This window comes from Lolium rigidum, chromosome 2 (genome assembly GCF_022539505.1).
Source record: "Lolium rigidum isolate FL_2022 chromosome 2, APGP_CSIRO_Lrig_0.1, whole genome shotgun sequence".
NCBI classification, from domain to species: Eukaryota; Viridiplantae; Streptophyta; class Magnoliopsida; order Poales; family Poaceae; genus Lolium; species Lolium rigidum.
This window is the reverse complement of record NC_061509.1, coordinates 34251700-34266038: the sequence shown is the minus strand read 5'-3', so window position 1 is coordinate 34266038 and position 14339 is coordinate 34251700. Positions and strand designations below refer to the sequence as shown.

The 14339-nt window shown below is 43.6% G+C and overlaps 1 pseudogene; it reads right to left on the bottom strand.

Moving 5' to 3' along the window:
- Nucleotides 1-4777: 4777 nt before the first annotated feature.
- On the bottom strand, nucleotides 4778-11449 carry LOC124689480 (annotated as a pseudogene).
- Nucleotides 11450-14339: the final 2890 nt, after the last annotated feature.

Below are 14339 nucleotides of genomic sequence, written 5' to 3'. Positions count from 1 at the left end.
GTATGGATGTCTAAGTTGAGAATAATCAAAAGCAAGAAATCCAATGCGAACTTTCTCCTTAGACCTTTGTACAGGCGGCATAGAGGTACCCCTTTGTGACACTTGGTTAAAACATGTGTATTGCGATAATCCCGGTAATCCAAGCTAATTAGGACAAGGTGCGGGCACTATTAGTATACTATGCATGAGGCTTGCAACTTGTAAGATATAATTTACATAACACATATGCTTTATTACTACCATTGACAAAATTGTTTCTTGCTTTCAAAACCAAAGCTCTAGCACAAATATAGCAATCAATGCTTCCCTCTGCGAAGGGCCTTTCTTTTACTTTTATGTTGAGTCAGTTCACCTATCTCTCTCCACCTCAAGAAGCAAACACTTGTGTGAACTGTGCATTGATTCTTACATACTTGCATATTACACTTGTTATATTACTTTACATTGACAATATCCATGAGATATACATGTTATAAGCTGAAAGCAACCGCTGAAACTTAATCTTCCTTTGTGTTGCTTCAATACCTTTACTTTGATTTATTGCTTTATGAGTTAACTCTTATGCAAGACTTATTGATGCTTGTCTTGAAAGTACTATTCATGAAAAGTCTTTGCTTTATGATTCATTTGTTTACTCATGTCATTACCATTGTTTTGATCGCTGCATTCATTACATATGCTTACAATAGTATGATCAAGGTTATGATGGCATGTCACTCCAGAAATTATCTTTGTTATCGTTTAACTGCTCGGGACGAGCAGGAACTAAGCTTGGGGATGCTGATACGTCTCCGACGTATCGATAATTTCTTATGTTCCATGCCACATTATTGATGATATCTACATGTTTTATGCATACTTTATGTCATATTTATGCATTTTCCGGCACTAACCTATTAACGAGATGCCGAAGAGCCAGCTGTCTGTTTTCGCTGTTTTTGGTTTCAGAAATCCTAGTAAGGAAATATTCTCGGAATTGGACGAAATCAACGCCCAGGGGCCTATTTTTCCACGAAGCTTCCAGAAGACCGAAGAGAAGACGAAGTGGGGCCACGGGGTGCCGCCACACTAGGGCGGCGCGGTCAGCATAGGGCCCGCGCGGCCCTGTTGTGTGGGGCCCCCGTGACGCCTCCGAGGCTGCCCTTCCGCCTACATATAGTCTTCGTCGCGAAACCCCCAGTACCGAGAGCCACGATACGGAAAACCTTCCAGAGACGCCGCTGCCGCCAATCCCATCTCGGGGGATTCTGGAGATCGCCTCCGGCACTCTGCCGGAGAGGGGAATCATCTCCCGGAGGACTCTTCACCGCCATGGTCGCCTCCGGAGTAATGAGTGAGTAGTTCACCCCTGGACTATGGGTCCATAGCGGTAGCTAGATGGTCGTCTTCTCCTCATGTGCTTCATTGTCGGATCTTGTGAGCTGCCTAACATGATCAAGATCATCTATCTGTAATGCTATATGTTGTGTTTATTGGGATCCGATGGATAGAGAATACTATGTTATGTTGATTATCAATCTATTACCTATGTGTTGTTTATGATCTTGCATGATCTCCGTTATTAGTAGAGGCTCGGCCAAGTTTTTACTCTTAACTCCAAGAGGGAGTATTTATGCTCGATAGTGGGTTCATGCCTCCATTAAATGCTGGGACGATGACGAGAAAGTTCTAAGGTTGTGGATGTGCTGTTGCCACTAGGGATAAAACATTGATGCTATCTCCAAGGATGTAGTTATTGATTACATTACGCACCATACTTAATGCAATTGTCTGTTGTTTGCAATTTAATACTGGAAGGGGTTCGGATGATAACCTGAAGGTGGACTTTTTAGGCATAGATGCATGCTTTGGATAGCGGTCTATGTACTTTGTCGTAATGCCCAATTAAATCTCACTATACTCATCATATCATGTATGTGCATGGTCATGCCCTCTCTATTTGTCAATTGCCCAACTGTTATTTGTTCACCCAACATGCTATTTATCTTATGGGAGAGACACCTCTAGTGAACTGTGGACCCCGGTCCATTCTTTTACACTGAATACAATCTCATCGCAATACTTGTTCTACTGTTTTCCGCAAACAATCATCATCCACACTATACATCTAATCCTTTGTTACAGCAAGCCGGTGAGATTGACAACCTCACTGTTTCGTTGGGGCAAAGTACTTTGGTTGTGTTGTGCGGGTTCCACGTTGGCGCCGGAATCCCTGGTGTTGCGCCGCACTACATCCCGCCGCCATCAACCTTCGACGTGCTTCTTGGCTCCTACTGGTTCGATAAACCTTGGTTTCTTACTGAGGGAAAACTTGCCGCTGTACGCATCACACCTTCCTCTTGGGGTTCCCAACGGACGCGTGCTGTACGCGTATCAGTGACGAAGGACCTTTGCTCCGCCGACTTCTCTTCCGGGTCGTCGAAGTCGTTGTCGTCAAACTGTTCGGGCCTAGAGTACATCTCTTGATAGGCTCAGAGGGAGCGCTTCGAAGCTCAGTTGGCTATTAATATCATGAGGTATGTTCTCGTTCCATGGTGCTGACGGAGAATATCATGGAGACCGTGATCCAGTGGACTGGCAATGGTGGTTCGAGTCAGTGCGGTGTTGAGGAATTGGCTTGGTGATCTGGGACTTGGAGCATCGGCATGCAAGTGGGGGCGACTGCACAGGAGAAGATCATAGTCCTACCTCTCAGGGTGAAAACCTAAGGTCTGGCCTTAGTTGGTTGTACCTGGCAACGACCTTGTTGAAGGCATTGTTTTGAGAGTGAAGACTTTCTTCAGGGTGAAAACCTAAGATCTATGATCGGGCGATAACGGTGTTTGTGCACTGTTCCCTTCTTGGAGGCGTCGCTTTTGAAGAGCTGGACTTCATGTGTTGTCTTGGTGGTGGTGGTGCTGTTGTTTCAAGGATTGAATCATTGTAGCGGGACTTTTAATTTTTGTAATTCTTCTTTCTTTTTTGGCTGTGTGCATTCGTAGTGCCGCTAGGGCAATACGTTGTTGCATAGGCTGGATGTAATTGGTATCTTCGCGATATTAATATATACTCTTTATCGAAAAAGAAGATTGTAGTAAAAACTTTCAAGAAAAAGTGGAACAAAAGAAAAATTGTGAAGGTAGGGGGCAAGAACATCACGGCCAGCATACTTCGTGAAACTCACAAAGCAATCACCATGTAAAGAATTCAAAGGTCGGTAGAGACTATAGAAGCACACAGGAAGCTTGCTAGGGGAGGCGACGTAGCGAGCTACAAGTGGTGGGCAGTTGGGCGCTCAAAATCCAGGGAAAAGATGAGAGATTTGCGGTGACGCTTTGAGCTGCATCCGGATCGCGGTACTGTGAGACAAAGATTTGACAAGATTTTGTGCCCTGGAGAAGATATCTGGTGAGAGTTTAAGAGCTGAGCGCCATAAATTTTTCCTCCCTCGTGCTGTACTTGACATGGGAAATTTTAACGCAGGGAGTAGAATGCCAATGTTACACTAGAAACCAACCCGCTGAGATCCCTTCCATCCAGTTGGAGCGAACGGCCTATGTCCCTGGAATCTGGTAGCAGCCAAATGGGCTGTATCACTAAATATTCTCTCTTCAACGCTGGCCCTCCGCCTAAAAGTCCCCCGCTGACACGGACGCCTTGCGGTCGGTCGATCTCTGCAATCCCTTCGCTTGTGAGCTGGTGCCCATCCTGTAAAACAGGCCCTGTTTTGGACCTTCGTCGTACGCCGGTGAGACCTTTCGGAAAACAAAAGCGGGGCAGTTCATGTAGGCACCCCAATTAGCAGTTTTATACATGGAGAAACAGCAGACCGCACCTCTGTTGAATTGATAGGATACTACTCCAGTCTTTTAACAAGTTCTTATTACGGCTCTTCAAACAGGGAACTCTCAGTTCAGTTCAGAGCAGGAAACAAGTATTCAGTACAATACTGGTAGCATAAAAGCACACCAAAAGCAGCAATAGATATAATTCTGAGGCTGGGAGGCAAGCAGCAACAGTGCAAACTCCTGCCTTTATTACAAGCATAATCAAAGTGCGATCATCAAACAAAAGTGGCTACAAGAAACTCGATGAAACGATGGATAGTATTGACAAAGTAGAAGGAATTTGGTCGACAGCTTGATCTTCCAGCCGGGGAAAACTGCAGTGCGTCTCCCATTCTCGTGCGAGAGGTATCTATCTGCATGCATATGTACGGTAGTCCGCTGCAGATCAAATGGCAGAATGCACTTCCTTCCTGAAAACAAAGAGTCTTGATGAAAACTAGAGAGATGTAAGAGTACAGACCAGCTATACTTCATTTGTCACGTTGATGTAGCAGTACTTCATCACACAAGCCGGAAGAGAGGAACATAACGGAGTAGCACATCACACAGAGTCTATATGCCATTCGCAGAGCCGGTGATGGACACTTCCTAGTGACAATGACCATCTTTTTTGAAGAAAAGCAAAGATGGCTATCACTACTTATTATAACCTCGTATTTAGTATTTGACCAAGTACGTGGAATGCCTATTTCATGACCATGGGAGAAAATCCCAACAATCAAAACTGATTCTCACTGAAATAGTAGTGGAAATCTGGTTCCTTCAACAAATTGAGCATCTAATGTTTTCAAAAGTGTGTACATGATGCTGCAGAAAATGGTTCCATGGCAAGCTAGAGGAACATTGCACGTTGTGGTTGTATAAAACAAACAAATTAATAAATAGATAGAGACTAGAGACTAGAGAGACTGGGAGGGTGGATGGAGGCGGAGATGTGCACATACCAGCTGCTATATGCTGAGCGGAAGGAAATATTGGCTGTCCAAGAATGAAAAATTGTACCGCAAGAGATCGATTTCAACACGAGGATTGCTGGGATGCATCTTGATAGCTGTCCTAAAGGCAGACTCGATGCTTGCCTTGTCAAAATCCTGTAAATCCGCGCAGCCGATTCCTGCAGACAATTGTTCAATTGCTAACAGATGCTCGATGCCAGCAGGTGCCCCATTCTGCTCCACTCCGCTAGCATTGAACTTTAGTTTGAGCTTATGCAGCTTCGGCATTGCACCTTCCTGGAAGTCAGGTATGACGTGCTGCACAATAGGAGCTTAAAATACTTCAAAGCAGGGAATCCTCCTCTCCCATAAATCACAATCATTTCCTTTGTGGCTTGTTGGATTTGTATATCGAGGACAGTGAGAGCAGGCAAGTCTGCAAGGATACCGACACCATCATTTAGCAGCTCAGCAACTTGGCATTGGAACTCGACAAGGTTATGGAGCTCCCCCATCCAATTAGGGACCTTGGAAAACCAGCACCTTGGTGACACAATGAGCCTCACAATGCTGTAGGGAGCAGGGGGAGAAGACAATAGCATCAAGCCATCTATTAGGCCCCACATATTGATATGCAGGTCCTCAAGGTTATAGAGGTTTATCAAAGAAGAGTTTAGAGCATCCATGCGTCTATCCCTGTCTTTATCCGGGAAAAGGCCACATTCTGAGTATAGACAATTTATATAGATCATCTCCAACTCATCTGAAGGACGGCTACGTTCAACAATTAGACATCTCAGATTTGTCAGCCCTCCAAGGCCGATGATATTGTCTAGCGTGTTCACCCTTATATCGAATCCAGAAAGATGTCGTAGGAATTTCATGTTACCAATCCCGTCAAGTAGACTTGGTCCAATATTCAGATGCATCAAGCTTGGTAGATAAACTACATCTGATGAAATATTGTCACAGTTGGGAACATCAAGTGTTTCCAAGTGTTGGAGCACTCCAATATGTGTTGGTAGTTGGTACCAAGAAGAGCAAGCAATGCATAAATACCTCAACTGATGAAGTTTACACAATCCAGCGAGGTTAATTGTACAATGGCTGAGGTTGATAAAAAGAACTCGGAGGAACATGAACTCCGATAGAGGTGGTATATTTTGAGATCTCCCAAAGAACATGACTGACCGAAGCTGTGACAAACTAATGTTCCTGGGTACTTTTGACAGACCAGTACTTGAACCATCAAAGCGGACAGAAAGCCGACGGGCCTTGTAATTTAGTCTCGTAATGGCCTGTGGGTCGTCCACTATAGTGAAAAAATTCTCTTCTGCAGACTTCATCAAGATAAGATCGAGTATCATATCATGTACTGTGCATGTTATCACTGATCCTTTGTTGTCCAAATCTACTGGTTGTACAAGGCTCCTAGTAACTAGTTCACTGAAATAACTTCTTGCAACCTTCTCCACATCTTGTCCATCTTCTTTACTAATGAAACCTTCAGCCATCCATTGGCGTTCCAGATTAGATCTGTCAATCTTGTAGTCCTCCGGATACATACCTAGATATAAAAAGCATGTCCTGAGATGAGGAGGAAGATCTGTGTAACTGACGTTTAAGATTTGCATCATCCTTTCCGTTGTGAAGTTTGTTACTAAGCCCAAAGAGTCCCTTACATGTTCCCACCTTTCATTTTTGTCCGCATATTCACCCGATAGCATGCTAGATATACTAATAATTGCAAGAGGCAAACCACCACATCTTTTGAGAATTTCAACTGATATATCTCTAAGTTGGGGAGAGCAAGCTTCTTCCGAGCCAAATATCCTATCAAGAAACAATCTTCTTGAGTCTTCATTGCTAAGAGGCTTCATTTCTATAATGTGATCACCTCCATGCAAGCAACATGCCTTAGCCACATCCTGAATTCTTGCAGTTACTATTACTCTGCTGCCAAGATTATTTTCTGGGAAAATACATTTAATAACACCCCATGCTTGTACATCCCATATATCATCTATTACAATAAAGTACCTGCCAAATATTTTTATCAGTGTTAAGTCCAATATAATAAATATAGTCACACAAAGTGGAGGTTTTAGGAAAGTACTTTAGTTGGAAAAGTACGTAGTAGAAATAATGATGGAAAAAAGTGAAATAGCTATATTACACCCATGGACAATCTGTATAGGACCATTTTAATCAATTATTCCAAAACTATGTGCAGCTCATCATTTGTCCAGACTCGTTCATTTTGCCATGTTCGGTGTTCAGTGAACCATAATTTTCAAGTCTTGAGTGGGGTTGCTTATGCTCCAAGATATGAAATATAAACTTAAATCTTTAGTACAGATCGAACATTTTAAGGCCCCCTATGGCACACAGAAGACTCTTTCCGTATGTTGTGCGGAAGAACGCTTACACCCGAAAATTTCAACCGTCTGCCAGCCCGTGACCTGCCCGGCCGCGCAACAAAAACATAGAACACCTTCTAAAGAAAGGGAATTGTATGTGATATAATACAATCGTTTTCTCCGAACAGAATCGTCTGCGTATCATCCATCTTTGCAGACCCGTGCTTTCATTCAAAACATGTGTGATATTTTCGTGGTTTCTTCTCCTTTCCTAATTCCTTTTCCCGTTGTTTAGCTGCCTTCCCGCCACCCGGCTCGTCTATAAATTGAGTGGGAGAGCAGCCAGTAGTTTATACCTGGAAAAATGGCTGAAAATACTACATGAGAAATGCCTCGCTGTCGTAGATATATGTCAACTTACCAAGCACTGCTCGAGCTCAGAGCGAGGATGGAGGCAGCGCTAAGAGCTTCGCTTTCCGTAGAGTGGCCTGGTAGTACATGAGGCATTGATCCCGACCCTCCTGATACCAGGTGAAGGCGTGCCCCCGGTCTTTGATCCTAGAGGAACAATGACCCGCAGCCGTAGATATGTGCCGAGTTAATTACCAAGCACTGCTCGCGCTCAGAGCGAGGATGGAGGTGGCGCTAAGGCCTCCGCTTTCCGCAGATCCGCATGACCGTTCAGGGGCCGTTGGTGTTCCGTCCCTCCTGATGCACAATGAAGGTGCGCCCCTGGTCTCCGACCCTAGTGTCGAGTCATTGTTGGAGGACTCTGCTGGAGGTCTTCATTGATGAGCCCAAGCCAAAGAGAAAAAAGCGTACATCCTCCATGAGTGGAGCCGGCGCTGCTGTGGCTTCGGGCTTCCGCAAAGGTTGTGCTGGCGAATATTTTTAGTTTAATTAGTTACTATATTGGAAATTTTATATGTAATATGGGCGGAGACTTTCGATCAAGAGCCCTCCACATTTAAGTGTATTGTAATTTACTGTTGTGTGTTGCAAAATGCATGAACTTGTATCTTAATCCAAAGTATGAGCTACTCAATTTATCATTGTAAGTTGGACATAATTTAGAACACAAAATTATATGCTATAGCGGAACTTTTATTTCTTAGTTTTCTTTACTCTTTTTTGGCTGTGTGCATCCGTACTTCCACTAGGATGGGGCTTTGTTGCAGAGGCTGGGTGTAATTGATATCTTTTGATATTAATATATTTCCTTTATCAAAAAAAATGTGATAGGGGCTATCTCACACGGCTTGTGAAACCACCTTTGTGTTAACAGTGGCATACGACTAAAGAGCTGTAAATTGTGTGCGGTTAATGAACCACCTTATGATTGTTTGAGGAAATAAATAAATGTAGAGCTCAACGGCTAGCACAGCAGCAAGTCTTTTTCTGTCTTTTCAGAATGCAAGCCATATCCTAAGACATCACACACGGCTCTACATGGGCGGAGGGCCTTGGAGATGAAACTGGGCTACAGCCCCCCCTTGAAAAAGTGCAAATGCTTTCCTATACAGACTGTGTTTCCTACTCACGTTATTAGTTTCCAATCTAGTCTAGGCACAACGGAGCAACGAGGAGGCCACAATTTTCTATCCCAGATCCTGCCTAACTTCGCATTGGATTGCCGATTGAAAATTGGCTGTGTAATGAGAATCTAATAGCAACAGGCTAGTACCCTTCCTTTTTTATCTATGAAGAAAGACTGAATTTGTACGTTCTGTAATTGCTGGTCATCGGTGAATCTTGGGCGTAGTCCTCTTGCTGCTAAAAATAGGAATAGAACAAAAATAGCTTACTACGCCGGTCTATGTGATGAAGAAATCGTTGCTAGCTATCGACGGATCTTGGGCACAAAACAAAATAGTTTTGCTAATTCTCAGTCGATTTTTAGACCATGCTAATACACCATGATTATGTTGCAACTGAAATTATTCTAGGTTTTATATGGGGTTGCAACTGAAATAAAAACCCGATCCGTTGTATTGATTCGTGATTCATGCTAGATATAAATTCCACTACCGTTAAATTATTTCGTGATTTGCACTAGTTATGAGTTGCAACATGGGTTACAACTAACATTTGATGACATCGACTGAGAATCAACTTAATTTTCAGTCAGCTCGGAATTAGTCACACACAAAAAATTGTTGTCAACTCCTATGTAAATTAAGATATTAATATGTTATTAACTACATTTTCAAGCTTGAAAATCATATGTTGCTTGTTACAAATAGCTTGGAATTAGCAAAATTTGGGGTGTAGAATAGAATTTTGCCCCCTCTTTACTTCCGGTCACGCTCCGCCACTGCGGCTCTACTGTAAAAGAAACTGTATGCTACCGTCAACAAAATGTTAGCCCCATCCTAAGAAATCACACACGGGCGTGCTCGAACATAACTGTGTGTGATGTGAACACCGACGAGGTCGGATGTGCAGCAAATGAGGGCTAGGGAAGGGACACTTGTGCTGCCAGAGAGGACGACCATGTTTGCGCTGGTGAAATCACCAGAAGCATCTCTCCAATGAGGACGAGCCTTTCCATATCCCTTAGGGATATTTCCCCTTTTTTTATTGGTTGCGTTGACTCAAATGGACGGCTGGTTCGCACCCATCGGACGGATGCGGACCCGGGGGATTTGATCCCCACGAAACACTCATCACGCTCCATTCATATAGCTATACACTAGACCGTACACCATGTGGTGCTTACTTGCAACGTGTGGAAGCACCAGTTTTTCTTGTTTCTGGTTGCAACTAATTCAAGATGGTAGGTGGAGCTATTAAATTAATGTTAGAAAATATGTGTATTTCCTATAGTCCAAGGGCAAGTATATTACCTATACATGTATGATAAACATGCATGAAGAACCTTATACAGCATAAAAAAAATACATAGCAAGTATAGTTTGTGTGGATTATATGTGACATATAGAGTTTGTATGAATTTATCTAGAATTTTTTTATTCCTATAATGATACAAATTAGTGCAAAGCTCTGGGACATTCACTCCTTTTAGATTTTTTTGGTATCCTTATATTGGTCCATAATAGGTCATCATATTAGCTTATGAACAGTCACGTTTATTTTTTTCGAAATGGATGAACAGTCACGTTTGTATCAGGAAAAGTTATTTGATGTTCTTGAAGTATGGACCATATTGTCGTCATAGCTAGTGTACACTTGATTGACATGTACAGTGTAGAAACAAAAGAACACACATGATTAACTAGGAAATAGTTGTGCAAATTAAATATTCTTCTCACTAGTAATACCAGTAGAGATCTGCGCATAAGTTCTAGCAGTAAATTACCAACATTGTTCTTAGATCGGTATATGTAGAAAATTAGAATGAAAACAACATTATATATAGCAGCGCACATTAATCATTTGGCTCAGAATAGAGTGTTATATTACAATATAAGGATCTGCATAATTATTACAAGAGTAGCGAGAGCGCTCAGTAAATGCATTATGTGTTTTGTGATATGTCGAAGACATGAAAAAAATTAAAAAACAAAAAGTCTAATAGGTACCTGTTATTTTCCAGCTGTTCCCTGAGTTGGCTGAGAAGAACATTTAACTCACATTCATGATAAGATGTACTCCCAAGTTGAGACAATAAGCAACGAAGAATTTCTGGAATGTTCGGTTTTTGAGACACGGACACAAAAGCACACAGGTCAAAATTTCCCTTGAGCCTACCATAGACCACATTGGCAAGTGTTGTTTTTCCTAGACCTCCAAATCCCACAATAGATACCATCTTCATATGTTTGTCATTGTCAGCTAGCAAGTTGACAAGCTCATTCTTTGGCTCTTCCATGCCAACGATATTAGTTGTATTTTCGTGGAGTGTGACAACTTGTGGATCGATAACCACATTGCTTAATCGAGGCGTAACAAGCTTGTACCTTTGGTGTTTTGAACTTGTCTCAAGCACAAGTGCCTTGATCTCCTTGATCTGGCTGACAATCTTCTGACGAGCCCGCAAAGTTTTGAGGCGTTCAATAGTACTGCCCACTAATCCAGTAGTTTTATTGCTATTCCCATTGTTCTGCATGAAGTCATCAATAATGTCTTCAATGTCATAAGACATCTCCCTCACTATGTCTCTCCATCTCTTAGTTTGTGGATCTAGTTCGTCTAGATAAGAAAGCCCCTCAAGAGCATCCTTCATGCTAGTAAGCTCATCGCTGAAGAGTTTGACCTCTTTTCGCAAGTTCGTCAACTTAGCGAACTCTTTCCCCGTGAGGGTCGCTAGTTTACCTAGAAGCGAGTTCATCACGCCCGTAGAAGCGCTCACCATTATACTATCCATGTATTTATGGCCAAAGCCTTATCTTGAATCCTTGTTATATATTGTCCTGTTGTATATGTAAGTTAATGGGAGTGAATGAAAATAAACAATCATATTCATATATACTACTAACTCTGTCCATAAAAGGACGGTGCAAGTTTATCTAAATTTATATGTATCTAGACACTCTTTAGTGCATAGACAGATCTGAATTTAGAAAAATCTTCGAGGGAGTACTACTATAGCTTCTACTGCTGATGTCCATCATTTCGAAAAGTATTAACTTCCTGAGATTTCACAGCAAATCAAAGATGGCAACCATATTCTGGGTAAATTACCTGAAACTTTGACCGTGTGGTGTGCTCGCTTGGAATAGATCAAAAAGCCTTCGCCGGCGGTGGGCAGAGAAGATGGGAGCGGGTGGTGGATGCAGCTACCGGTGGGCTGCCTATGGCTGGTGGTGATGGCGCCGTGTGATGCGATCGAATTGTTGAGACCGGTGGAGCTGTTCGTATGCTGGAGCTGAAGAATGAGGAGGAGAGAAAAATCTGTTTGAAGATGATCAAAGAGGGAAGCTGACAAATACAACAATATTACTATAGAATAGATCTTTCTTCCGGGAGTGGTTGAGAAGGAATAAGTCGATCAACGCGGTTGCAGATGCATGTTGCAGCTTTTTTATTATCCAAGTCAACTATCATCTAGTAGCGGTGTGCAACACTTAGGCCAATTTTGAAATAAATCGGGTGTGTGCATCAATTGATGTAGAGGCTAGAGCTTAGTTCCCCATTTCGGAAAAAAACTACTAATCATGCATGTTTAGTTACTCCAATAGCCACGGAGGAACATTGTATTTTTCTTATTAGGCGTTATCATCACTCAGCCTAAAATTAGAATTAACGAGAAATGATTATGCTGCATTCAGAATTCTATGTCATCTTTTGACCCCCTAAGGGCATCTCCAGCGGCGCGACGCAAATGGTCGTTTTCGTCCGCCGTGACCGGAAATGCGTCTGGCACCCTCTCCAGCGGGCGACGCAAAGTGACCGGGCCATCCGTGGAGACGCAAACCTGGCCCAAATATGCGCCTCGGATGCGTCTCCGCGGACACTGCGCGGACGCCGAAAGTGTCCGGTCGTATCCGGCGGACGTTTCGTCGGGCCCGCCTGGCAGCGACCCTGCGTCGATGCGTCTTCTCAAACGCGCCTGCGACTGGCGCCGCTGCGTCGCTTCGGCAGTCTGCGCCACGTTAATGGCAATGCCTCGGCTGCCGAGCGGTGATACGTCTCCGACGTATCGATAATTTCTTATGTTCCATGCCACATTATTGATGATATCTACATGTTTTATACACATTATATGTCGTATTTATGCATTTTCCGGCACTAACCTATTAACAAGATGCCGAAAAGCCGATTCGTTGTTTTCTGCTGTTTTTGGTTTCAGAAATCCTAGTAAAGAAATATTCTCGAAATTGGACGAAATCAACGCCCAGGGTCCTATTTTTGCACGAAGCTTCCAGAAGACCGAGGGGGAAAGGAAGTGGGGCCACGAGGCGCCGACACGCTAGGGCGGCGCGGCCTGGCCCCTGGCCGCGCCAGCCTGGCGTGTGGGGCCCTCGTGTGGCCCCCCGCGTTGCCCTTCCGCCTACTTAAAGCCTCCGTCGCGAAACCCCCAGTACCGAGAGCCACGATACGGAAAACCTTACTGAGACGCCGCCGCCGCCAATCCCATCTCGGGGGATTCTGGAGATCACCTCCGGCACCTGCCGGAGAGGGGAATCATCTCCCGGAGGACTCTTCATCGCCATGATCGCCTCCGGAGTGATGAGTGAGTAGTTCACCCTCGGACTATGGGTCCATAGCAGTAGCTAGATGGTTGTCTTCTCCTCATTGTGCTTCATTGTTGGATCTTGTGAGCTGCCTAACATGATCAAGATCATCTATCCGTAATACTATATGTTGTGTTTGTCGGGATCCGATGGATAGAGAATACTATGTTATGTTAATTATCAAGTTATTACCTATGTGTTGTTTATGATCTTGCATGCTCTCCGTTATTAGTAGAGGCTCTGGCCAAGTTTTTACTCTTAACTCCAAGAGGGAGTATTTATGCTCGATAGTGGGTTCATGCCTCCATTAAATCTGGGACAGTGACAAAAAGTTCTAAGGTTGTGGATGTGCTTGTTGCCACTAGGGATAAAACATTGATGCTATGTCCAAGGATGTAGTTATTGATTACATTACGCACCATACTTAATGCAATTGTCCGTTGTTTTGCAACTTAATACTGGAAGGGGTTCGGATGATAACTCCGAAGGTGGACTTTTTAGGCATAGATGCATGCTGGATAGCGGTCTATGTACTTTGTCGTAATGCCCAATTAAATCTCACTATATTTATCATATCATGTATGTGCATTGTTATGCCCTCTCTATTTGTCAATTGCCCGACTGTAATTTGTTCACCGAACATGCTTTTATCTTATGGGAGAGACACCTCTAGTGAACTGTGGACCCCGGTCCTATTCTTTACATCGCATACAATCTACTGCAATTGTTCTTTACTGTTTTCTGCACAATACGGTTAATCCTTTGTTACAGCAAGCCGGTGAGATTGACAACCTCACTGTTTCGTTGGGGCAAAGTACTTTGGTTGTGTTGTGCAGGTTCCACGTTGGCGCCGGAATCCCTGGTGTTGCGCCGCATTACATTCCGCCACCATCAACCTTCAACGTGCTTCTTGGCTCCTCCTGGTTCGATAAACCTTGGTTTCTTTCTGAGGGAAAACTTGCTACTGTCTGCATCACACCTTCCTCTTGGGGTTCCCAACGGACGTGTGTCAACTGCACGCATCAAGACTGTTTTCTGGCGCCGTTTTCGGGGAGATCAAGACACGCTGCAAGGGGAGTC